Source organism: Monodelphis domestica, chromosome 5, assembly GCF_027887165.1.
Source record: "Monodelphis domestica isolate mMonDom1 chromosome 5, mMonDom1.pri, whole genome shotgun sequence".
In the NCBI taxonomy this organism is placed as follows: Eukaryota; Metazoa; Chordata; class Mammalia; order Didelphimorphia; family Didelphidae; genus Monodelphis; species Monodelphis domestica.
The window spans coordinates 39,660,710-39,672,580 of record NC_077231.1 but is presented as its reverse complement, the minus strand read 5'-3'; the positions used below and the strand labels follow the sequence as shown (position 1 = coordinate 39,672,580).

The following is an 11,871-nucleotide window of genomic DNA, read 5'->3' as shown; positions in this document are numbered from 1 at the left end:
CCATGGGTGATTAACTCTTCTGGGACTATCATTGATGTTTGAGTCTCATTTCCAGATAAACTACAAAGGGAGTGCTAAGTCAGTGATGACCATGGATGCCAACAGTCCTTGTGGGGGTGCTACATGTTAGTGCCAAGGTAGGGAGAGCTGTCTCAGGAGAGGGCTGGAAGAGTGAGCATTCAGCAAAGATTGAGGTAGGATGCTTCTGATTTAGTGCGGTAGGATATCTGCTTTTTGTGGAAAATATTCTCACTTTGCTCTAACTCTGGCTTGCTATCCTATCCCTATGCCTCTTGTATGGAATAGAAATCAGGCCAGGGGATCACATTCCCATTTTCGTCATACTTCTGTCCCTCTTTTTCTTTGATATGGCAATTTTCTCTGGTTATGAGATGGTGGGTAATTGCAATATTGTTTCACCTAACCTACAGGCTTATAGGATATAAGCTATCTCCACTAGATAGTGGTTAAGTATCAGGGCCTTGTTATATTTTTTTAATTTACATATTTTTGTCTCTTATTTTGGAGAAGCTGATTCATACATTATTTGGGTGACTTATTTAATGCATTCTTCAATAATTCACCTAGCCATACACTTATACCAAGTTCATTGATGTTGTAAAAGAATATGCATCATGCTGGAACATTCTTTTGCATTACCATTAAGTAGGTGCTTGTATATAGCATTAAATCCTGGGCAGTATATCACCCTCCTGACGGGGGATTGTGGAGCTATCCTAAAGGTCCATAGATTAAGGTTTTTCAAAAAGTAATTTTAAAGGAAAATATTGTCAGTAACCTCGACCAGGAAAGCAGATCTTCTGGAGAAGACCATTATGATTCTAGATGGACTAAAAAAATAACAGCAATAGAAGATGTCCCCAGAAATCAGTCACTATGTCATGAGACTTTGAGTGAGCATTTGGACATAATGAACTGAGCTGTGTGGGTTGGGTCCTCCCCATTCACTGATATTTTATTTTGATTGTAAAACCCTTATGCCAAAGAAGGAGGTGCCCCCTAATGACTCCTTGTCAATGCGTCTATCAGTCATTTTTAATATGTTAAGAAACACCTAAATGTAGTTAGACCCTACATGACATGTTTGAACCTTATGTGAGACAATCCTGAAATGTATAAATGCTATATATGGAATGATTCATTGGGGAGATTATAGAGGAGCTTACAGTCTAGTTGGGAAATAAGGCCCCTACACAAATAGCAACTAGAGAATAATGCAAAGTGACCCAGAACTCATTTTTCCTTCAAATATTTATTGACCTTGTAGAATATTCCACTGTCAGAATTTGAGTCAATATTTGCTAGGCACTGTGCTGGTGCAGCTTCCAAATGGTGTGGTATTGATGGCAAGCGTCATGAAAATTTGGCGAAATGAGCATGTTTATTAATGCACACAGGATATTATGTAGAACTCATTCTTGCCTCATTACTTCCAACTCTAAAATCAAAGCCAATGACAACAATTGATATTTTGTTATGGGCAGAGTATCATACTATCTTAGATACTGAGAAAGACATAAGGCTATGCTGATGAATGTTTAACAACTAGCTCTCCAGGAAAGAAAATAAACCACCTGATACAAAGTTTTACGTTTAATCAGTCTGCATCATTAACATTTTCTCTACCAAATTATTATCTAGATAATGAATAAGACAATAAATCAAGCCCTGATTTGTAGTGTTTTCTGATTTCTGAGATATAAATACATCCACAAATACATCCACTACAAACTTAACAGTTGTTTCTCTCAAGCTGGTTCAAGCTGGCTCCAGGACATCACTGGTAAGAAGTACAGTGGAAAGAGAAGATCCATCTATCTACCCTTGTGGAGCTTACATTTTAATGCAAGAGGCATGTCTAACCTCTGTGGAAGGAGACCAAAGAATATAGATTTGAGAAAACTGCCTATAGGCCAGTCATTTGTATATTCAAACCAACCAACAGTGACTTGTTGAGCACTCAAAAAAACCCAAAACACAGAAAGCATGGTGCACTCACTTAAAGTACAAGGGCAAAATGAAAACCAAATCCTATCCTTGAGGGGTTTTTGTTGTTTGTTTTTGTCATGGGGGAAATATCCTAACCCCTACCCTCAGACTAATTAAGCTAATTTTTCCTTAAAATATATAGAATGGGGCATCTAGAGGCTTACTGGATAGAGAACCAGGTCTAGAGAAGGCAGGTGCTGGGTTCAAATCAAACCTCAGATGTTTCCTATTTGTGTAACCTTTGGCAAGTGTAAAAATGGAGATTTGAACCCCAGACTTCAATCCCCAGAAGTCCTTGGTAAAAATGGAGATTTGAACCCCAGACTTCAATCCCCAGAAATCCTTGGTACTTCCCAGAATTCCCTATAATCTCACCTGAGTCCTCACCTGAGTGCGAGAACACAATTTTTATTTAAAGGGCTCTCTGCCTCCCAAGACTCTCTTCTTCCACTTTTAAGCATCTCTCTACCTGGCATGCAAGATGTAGAGTAAGTGGCTGTGAATGGGCTAATGTGCCCTAGGCACGTGCTTTTCTTATTTTGTATTTCTTATTTCCTTGATTTCTAAACATCTTTATAAACCTCATAAAATATAATACTTTTAGTAGAGAAACTAATTTAACTGTTACACAAGTCACTTAACCCAAATTGCCTAGCCCTGACCATTCTTTTGCCTTCAGACTGATAGTACTGATTCTATAGAGTGAAGGTAAGGGGTTTTGTTTTAGTTTGTTTTAAAGGCATTGAATCCATTCACAAGAGTTGATTAGCTCAGAGATGAAAGTTTTTGGCTACTGATATCACTTCCTGGTTACTTGAGAATGGAGGGGCCATTAGAAGCTCCAGGCATTCTTTGAGGCTTAGTTGGAAAAGCTCAAGGGGCAACTGAGGGACAAGAAGCTTTACTTTGCTAAATCAGTTTGAGATCTCCTTGCAAAGCCTTGTTGAATATCTTTTTCCTGCTCTGGCTAAGTGAATATCCTTTTGTTAACTGTTGAACAACCTATAAAAATCTCTTTCAGTTCCAGGGGACTGGCATAAGTCAGGCCCAGTTTAGTACAATCCTAATGAGGAGGGTATCATTCTTAAGTTGGTAAATATTAAGAAGGAGAGTACAGGAGCAATCAGGAAAAATTTCCATTTGGACATGGCACAGAAGCTGATCACTCAAGAAACAAAGGATTAAAGAGATGGAGTCAAGATGGCGGTGTAGAGGCAGCAAAAGTTCAGACCTCTGAATACCCTTCCTTACCAACTACAAACTAAATGCTCCTAGGGGACTAAAAATCAAACCTAACAACAAGACAGAGCCAAGGAACCCCCCCTGCTGGACTCAATTCAAAAGGTACACCCTCCCCCCAAAAGCCAGGAATTGAGAACACTCGGGTTTAAGGGGAAGGAGAAGAAGAGCACTAAGCCTCCAGAGGCAGCAGGAACCTCTGGGCAGGCAAAGGCACTGGTCTGGAGGGAGTACCTTGAGGGCAGGGCTGTGTCAGGCTCAGAGCATCAAACACAGGTGGTGGGGAAGGATGTGGAGAGGGAGCACAGAGGGGGCAGCCTGGTCCCAGTGGCGGAGGCCCTGCAAATTGCTCCAACTTTCCAGGATATTTTGGCCTCAGGACACATCCAGCCCAACCCAGCTGAACTTAATGCCATCAAAAGTCTTCAGAAGTCAGGGAACCTCAATATTCCAACCCCTCCCCCACAGAATGCTGGACTTTAATCCAATCAAAGCTTCCAGAGGACAGGGAAGCTCAAGCTCCAACACTCCTCCCCCTCAGACTGCACTGAGAGATCTCCTGACAAAACTCCAAGAGGGGTGACTGACAGAAAACCCCAAAACCAAAAAAAAGAGAGAGAGATTGGAGCAAGAGCACAGACAACTGTAGGGGGGAAAAGAAGGGGGTAAATATGAGCAAACAATAGAAAAAGAAAAAAGAAATTACAATCAACAGCTTCTATACAGGCAATGAACAAAGAGCAAAAGAAACAGGGAAGGAGGAGAGAACATCAAGCAATAAAACAGAAATCCCAGCAAATTGGATACAGGCTTTGGAAGACCTCAAAATGCAATTCAAAACACAATTAAGAGAGGCTGAAGACAACTGGGAAAAGAACTTAAAAACTAAGATAAGTCATCTGGAAACAGAAAATAGTGTCTTGAAAGACAAAATCAACCAGCTTGAAAATGAGGCAAAGGAGATGAAAGATGAAGCAAAGAAGATGAAACATGATACAAAGGAGATGAAAGATGAGGTAAAGAGAATGAAAGAAGTCTTCCAAAGAAAATGAGGATCCAGAAGGAGGATGACCAAAAAACCAGGAATGAAATCCAGTCTTTAAGAACCAGAATACAACTAGAATTAAGTGACCTCACAAGGCATCAGGACACTATAAAACAAAACCAAAAGAATGAAAAATTTGAGGAAAATATGAAGCATCTCATTCACAAAACAGAAGATTTAGACAATCATTCCAGGAGAGACAACTTAAGAATCATTGGTCTACCAGAAGATTATGACAAAAGAAAAAGCCTGGACATCATACTACAGGAAACTATCCAAGAAAACTGACCCGATATTCTAGAACAAGAGGGAAATGTGGAGATTAAAAGAATCCATAGATCACCTTCTGTACTTAATCCCCAACTTACAACACTCAGGAGTGTTATAGCCAAATACAAGATCTATCAGACAAAGGAAAAAATGTTACAAGCTGACAAATGAAGTCATTCAGATACCATAGAACCACAATGAGGATAACACAGGATCTGGCTGCATCTATACTGAAGGACCGAAAGGCATGGAATATGATATTCCAGAAAGCAAGGGAACTAGATCTACAACCCAGAATCAACTAATCAACTACCCAGCAAAACTGACTATATTCTTACAGGGGAAAGTATGGTCAGTCAAGAAAATAGAAGAATTCTGAGCATTTGTAAGGAAAAGCCCAGACCTGAACCAAAAATTTGATGCCCAAGCACAGAACTCAAGAGAATCATCAAAAGGTAATTAAAAAAGGGGGGGGGGAAGAAAAACAAAACAAAATAAACAAAAAAAACTTTTTTTTTAAAGAAACCGAATAAGTTAAAATTATATGTATCCCTATAGGAAAAGAGGTAACTCTTAAAAGCTGTTGCTATCACCTGGGCAGCTAGAAGAATTACACTTAGAGGGAACAGTGCCAAACTGTATAGGATGAAATGACAATCTATAAATATGTATATAGATATATGTATGTATAAATACATATACATGAGTGTGTATATATATATATATATGTATATATACAACTAGAGCTAAAAAAAGGTTAATACTAAAAGAAATGGGAAAAGAAACAAAAGGAGGTAAAATTATATGTCACAAAGAAGCTAATGGCTGGAGGGGGAGAACATCAATACGCTGGAAGGGTAAAGAGTTTGGAGATAGGAAATATTCAACTCTTAGGTGCATTGAAGTTGACCAAAGAGGGAAGAACAATCCAATCCATTGGGGCAGAGAATAGATTTGAGCTCTATAGGGGAGTAGAAGGGTAAAAAACAGACTGGTGGGGAGGGAAGCAGTACAAGGGAGGGAGTGGATGAGGGGTAGTTTTAAAAAGACTGAAAAGAAAATAAGGGGGGGGATAAAAAGGGAGAGGGTAGAAGGGGAAGAAAAATAAGGGTGGGAACTAGGGGGACAGATTAAAAACAAACACAGGTATAGAAGGAAATAGTGAAAGAAGAAAAGACAGGACCAGGAATAGAAATCAAAATTCTGGGAAATACACAGCTAGTAATCATAACTCTGAATGTGAAGGGAATGAACTCACCCATAAAATGCAAGCAAATAGCAGAGTAGCTTAGAATCCAAAACCCAGCATATGCTGTCTACAAGAAACACACATGAGGAAGGTAGATACGCATAGGGTAAAAGTAAGAGGATGGAGCCAAATCTACTGGGCATCAGCTGATAAAAAGAAGGCAGGAATTGCAATCATGATATCTGACAAAGCCAAAGTAAAAATAGATCTGATTAAAAGGGATAAGGAAGGTAATTACATCCTGATAAAAGGCAGTATAGACAATGAGGAAATATCAGTACTCAACATGTATGCACTTTAATATTAATTATGGTGTTGTGACTTGAAACCTAGATTTAAATGATTGCCAAATAAAATTCCCAAGTCAGTCTGGAAATCATGGAGATTTTAATTAATATAGAGAGAAGGAATTAAGGAAAAGAGAGAGAGAGAGAGAGAGAGAGAGAGAGAGAGAGAGAGAGAGAGAGAGACAAATAGAGAGAGAGAGAGAGAGAGAGAGAGAGAGAGAGAGAGAGAGAGAGAGAGAGAATTAATTTAAACTGCTTTGGCTCAGGCTGAGCTAGGGAGTTGTTAAAGGCCTTGGCCAAAGTGGCCTCCCTGAGCCTAAGGGTAAGGGAGTCAGTCTTGTCACTCACCACAAGACCATATCCAAGCTGGGTTCCAGTCCTCCAATGAACTCAATCTCCTGAACTGAGTTCAGAATCTCCACTCTGAACTGAATTCTCCTTTAACTGACTTTTTACCCCTCCCTTTTAAAGAAATTTTCTCTTATGTCACCTCCCCTAAATTTTCACATCTACCAATCATAGTAGACGATTTTTTCCAGTACTGCCCATTCTTAGTTCTCACCACTCTGTAGTTCTCACCTTCTCTGATTAGATTATATCTTCTGAGGTCTTCACACTTCTTTGTTAAGCTTGCCTTTTTGTGATTAATTTAACCTTTACAGGTACTTAACACCTTTTTGTATTAGATCTAAAAATAGACTTAGCTTAAAGTCCTAACTTCACTATAAGGTATGAGTTAAGTAGCTTCATTGTTCAATCAGGAGTTTACATTATCTTCCCCTAAAGCATGTCTAATTAGGGTAGAGTAATTTTAAAAGTTCCCAATACATTCCTGATTCTTGTTAGACCAGGTATCTCCATTTTTACAATAAGGGAATAGCTAAATTAAATCTTCTAAAGTACAGTCTGAGTAGTTTTTAAGATTCACAGCACCAAATGGCATAGCATCCAAATTTCTAAAGGGGAAATTAGTGAAGCTCAAGGATGAAATAGATAGAAAAAATATACCAGTGGGAGATTTGAACCTTCCTCTATCAGAACTAGACAAATCAAACCCAAAAATAAATAAGAAAGAGGTAAGAGAAGGGAATGAAATCTTAGGAAAATTAGAGTTAGTAGATATGTGGAGAAAAATCAATAGGGACAAAAAATGCTTCTTTTCACATGGTACATTCACAAAAATTAACCATGTATTAGGGCATAAAAACATTGCAAACATGTGCAAAAGAGCAGAAATAATAAATGCAACCTTCTCAGATCACAATGTAATGAAAATAATAATTAGTAGGGGTACATGGAGAGGTAAATCAAAAATTAATTAGAAATTAAACCATATGATTCTCCAAAACCGGTTAGTAAAAGAACAAATCATAGAAACAATTAATTATTTCATTGAAGAAAATGAAAATAATGAGACATCCTTTCAAAACCCATGGGATGCAGCCAAAGCTGTAGTCAGGGAGAAATTTATATCCTCGAGTTCATATATTAACAAACTAGAGAGTGTAGAGGTCAATGAATAGGGCATGCAAATTAAAAAACTAGAAAGTGAACAAATTAAAAATCCTCAGATAAAGACTAAGTTAGAGGTCCTAAAAATCAAAGGAGAAATTAATAAAATTGAAAGTCAAAGAACTATTGATTTAATAAATAAGACTAGAAGCTGGTACTTTGAAAAAACAAATAAAATAGACAAAGTACTGGTCAATCTAATTTTAAAAAGTAAAGAAGAAAACCAAATTGACAGTATCCAAGATGAAAAAGGAGAACTCACCTCTAATGAAGAGTGTAGCAGTCCACCCCTAGCTATGGGCAAGGGAAACAGTTGGTATGTACAGATTGCCTTAGAAGAGAGCATGCTCAGGCTTGAGCATGCTCAGTATTGCACGTGGCTGGGAAAGCCTCTGACCCTTGACCCCAGCTTCCTCCAGGTTAGGAGGGAACACAGGTTTCTTTGTGCTCACCTGTTTAAGAGAAACCACACCTATACCTTGTCATTAACCAATGATAATCATCCCTATGTACTGTGTATATTTGCATATCAAAGAGATTAAATATGCCCCAGCCAGCTCCGCCTTTCTCTCTTCTGCTCTTCCTCCCTTCCAGCTCGCACTAATGCCTGTCCTTGCTGGAACCTGGCCTTTGGCCAGGCTCCCTCTTTAATCTTCCTCTATCATCTCTCCGACCTGTGTGGTATTAAATCTGGATCTCTGGACTGGTAAAAGCCTTCGGAAGGGTCCATTGATCGGAGCTTGGCTGTAGCTCATTGACATTTAATAAGGCATGCATTTGTGACTCATTCCTGCCACCTCATATCTCTAATTCGACTCCGTCATCCCCCTCATGGTATCTAAAACTTCTATCCTTTCTCTATCTTCCTACCTTAAAGCTTCTCTCTCCCCTCTGAGGAAGCTTTAAAGAGGAAATTAAGACAATCATTGAAAACTATAATGCCCAAGTATATGGCAACAAATATGGCAATCTAGGTGATATGGATGAATATTTACAAATATATAAATTGCCTAGACTAAAAGAGGAAGAAATAGATTACCTAAACAACCCCATATCAGAAAAAGAAATTGAACAAGCCATCAAAGAACTCCCTAAGAAAAAATATCTCTAGGTCAAGATGGATTCACAAATGAATTCTATCAAATAGTCAAATAACAAGAAATCCCAATATTATATAAACTATTTGACAGAATAAGCAAAGAAGGAGTTCTACCAAATTTCTTTCATGACACAAATATCATACTGATTCCAAAGCCAGGCAGGTCAAAAACAAAGAAAGAAAACTATAGACCCATCTCCTTAATGAATATAGATGCAAAAATCTTAAATAGGATACTAGCAAAAAGACTCCAGCAAGTCATAACAAGGATTATTCACTATGACCAGGTAGGATTCATACCAGGAATGCAAGGATGGTTCAATATTAGGAAAACCATCCACATAATTGGCCATATTAACAAGCAAACCGACAAAAATCACCTGATTATCTCAATAGATGCAGAAAAAGCCTTTGATAAAATACAACACAAATTCCTATTGAAAACATTAGAAAGTATAGGAATAGAAGGGCCTTTCCTAAAAATAATAAACAGTATATATCTAAAGCCATCAGCAAGCATCATCTGCAATGGGGATAAACTCGAAGACTTCCCAATAAGATCAGGAGTGAAACAAGGATGCCCATTATCACTTCTATTATTTAACATTGTACTAGAAACACTAGTTGTAGTGATAAGAGATGAAAAAGAAATTGAAGGTATTAAAATAGGCAATGAGGAGGGGGCAGCTGGGTAGCTCAGTGGATTGAGAGCCAAGCCTAGAGACAGGAGGTCCTAGGTTCAAATCTGGCCTCAGACACTTCCCAGCTGTGTGACCCTGGGCAAGTCACTTGACCCCCATTGCCTAGCCCTTACCACTCTTCTGCCTTGGAGCCAATACACAGTATTGACTCTAAGACAGAAGGTAAGGGTTTTAAAAAAAAAAAATAGGCAATGAGGAGACCAAGCTATCACTCTTTGCAGATGATATAATGGTCTACTTAAGGAGTCCTAGAGAATCAATCAAAAAGCTAGTTGAAATAATCAACAACTTTAGCAAAGTTGCAGGATACAAAATAAACCCACATAAGTCATCAGCATTTCTATATATCTCCAACCCATTTTAGCAGCAAGAATTAGAAACAGAAATTCCATTTAAAATCACCCTAGACAGTATAAAATACTTAGGAATCTATCTGCTGAGACAAACACAGGAACTATTTGAACACAACTACAAAATACTCTCCACACAATTAAAACTAGATCTAAACAATTGGAAAAACATTGATTGAGCATGGGTAGGACAAGCTAACATAATAAAAATGACAATCCTACCCAAATCAATTTACTTAGTTAGTGCCATACCCATTGAACTACCAAAAAACTTTTTTTATTGAATTAAAAAATACCATAACAAAGTTCATTTGGAAGAATAACAGATCAAGGATATACAGGGAAATCATGAAAAAAAAATGTGAAGGAAGGAGGACTTGCAGTCCCAGATCTCAAACTATATTATAAAGCAGTAGTCATCAAAACAATTTGGTACTGGCTAAGAGACAGAAAGGAGTCTCAGTGGAATAGACTTGGGGTAAATGACCTCAGCAAGACAGTCTATGATAAGCCCAAAGATCCCAGTTTTTGGGACCAAAACCCACTATTTGATAAAAACTACTGGGAAAATTGGAAGTCAGTATGGGAGAGATTAGGTTTGGATAAATATCTTACACCCTACACCAAGATAAACTCAGAATGGATGAATGACTTGAATATAAAGAAGGAAACTATAAGCAAATTAGGCAAATATAGAATAGTATACTTGTCAGATCTTTGGGAAAGGAAAGACTTTTAAAGCAAGCTAGAGCTAGAAAAAAACCACAAAATGTAAAATATTTGACATATTTATTTTCCACTTAAAAGTATGAAGAAGCTTCTAGTCTCTCCTGATTGATGTTATATATTAAATAACTAAACAGAGAAGCTTACCTGCCAGCTTACTGAAAAGATGGAAAAGAAAAATATGAAATATCTTTTTATAGTCCTCATGTTATGGACAGGAAAGGATACCTTTGGGGTTCAGGAAGGATACCTTTTGCAAGAATGCAAGACTCCAAAACTTGGCTTAAAAACAAAAAGAAATTTATTAATTTAGGAGGTAATGTTGAGAATGACCAGGAGGATAGCAAGGTGGGAGAGCAAGATGGGGAGCAGTTCCTGGGAGGATAGCATGAATGGAAAGGCTGTTCCTCCACGGGGACAGTATGGGTAGAAAGGCTGTCCCCCAGACGACATCACTTCTGGGGCTTTTATACTCTTTACAACAGATGCTATGTCATGGTGTGGACCTGACCTATAGAGTGTTAGTCCCTCTGGCATTTGGTGGGGTGGGGTGGTCATCTGACTGGGGCATGCCTGGAGGCATAAAGATTCATCTCTTTGTCCATCTTAAATCTAGAGGACTATCAAAGAAGATAAACATCTCAGGACCCTAGGTGGGTTCCTAAGTTCAGAGTCATGAGGATGCAAAGGCAAGGGAGTTTCCCTGATAATAGTTCGCCTGGGTTTCTGGGGGTACAGTGCCCATGTCACTCAAAAATTTTAAAATATTTTAAATCAAATATTTTAAAATTTTAATATTTTAAAAAAGGCCTGGAATCCTAGCTTCTGTATTTTTGGCAGTTTTCCTCTTTCAGCCTCCACTATGAGAATCTCATATTCATATAATTCTCTGCACTCGAATCAGAATAGTGGAATGGAAAGAATTCTGGGTTTGGAATCAGAGGAACTGCATTCAGATCTTGGCTCTGGTACCTTACTAGAATAACTTTGGGGACCATACTTCATATCTCTGCAGCTATTTCCTTTTCTGTAAAATTAAGCATTTCTTCAGCATCTACTCCATATTAGACACTGTGCTAGATGTGGGGAGTACAAAGACAAAAGGATTTTATATCATATTAGGGGAAACAAAATATCTGATATAGTTACATATATTCCTATAATACATACATAAAAATATGTAACAAGACTGGAATTATACTTCAATTCACATTTGCACTGGCAGTTTAAGTTCCCAAAGCAAGGCTACTGCTCCCTCTTCCCTCTAGAATTCTAAGCATACCTCTGAGGAACAATGTGTTTCTCGTAATGCTAGTGATTTGAGTCACCATTCCAATAGTTTTCTCCTGAATTTTAGTCACCCAATGCCAAATCAGATTTCTT

At 38.1% G+C, this 11,871-nt stretch overlaps 1 long non-coding RNA gene across 1 annotated transcript; it reads right to left on the bottom strand.

Annotated features, from left to right (window-relative positions):
- Window positions 1-1,254: 1,254 nt before the first annotated feature.
- Window positions 1,255-3,864, bottom strand: LOC130454748 (uncharacterized). The gene is made up of 2 exons (XR_008912562.1): window positions 3,484-3,864; window positions 1,255-1,459 (listed from the first exon to the last, which is right to left on the bottom strand). It is a non-coding gene; the product is annotated as an uncharacterized LOC130454748 (long non-coding RNA).
- Window positions 3,865-11,871: the final 8,007 nt, after the last annotated feature.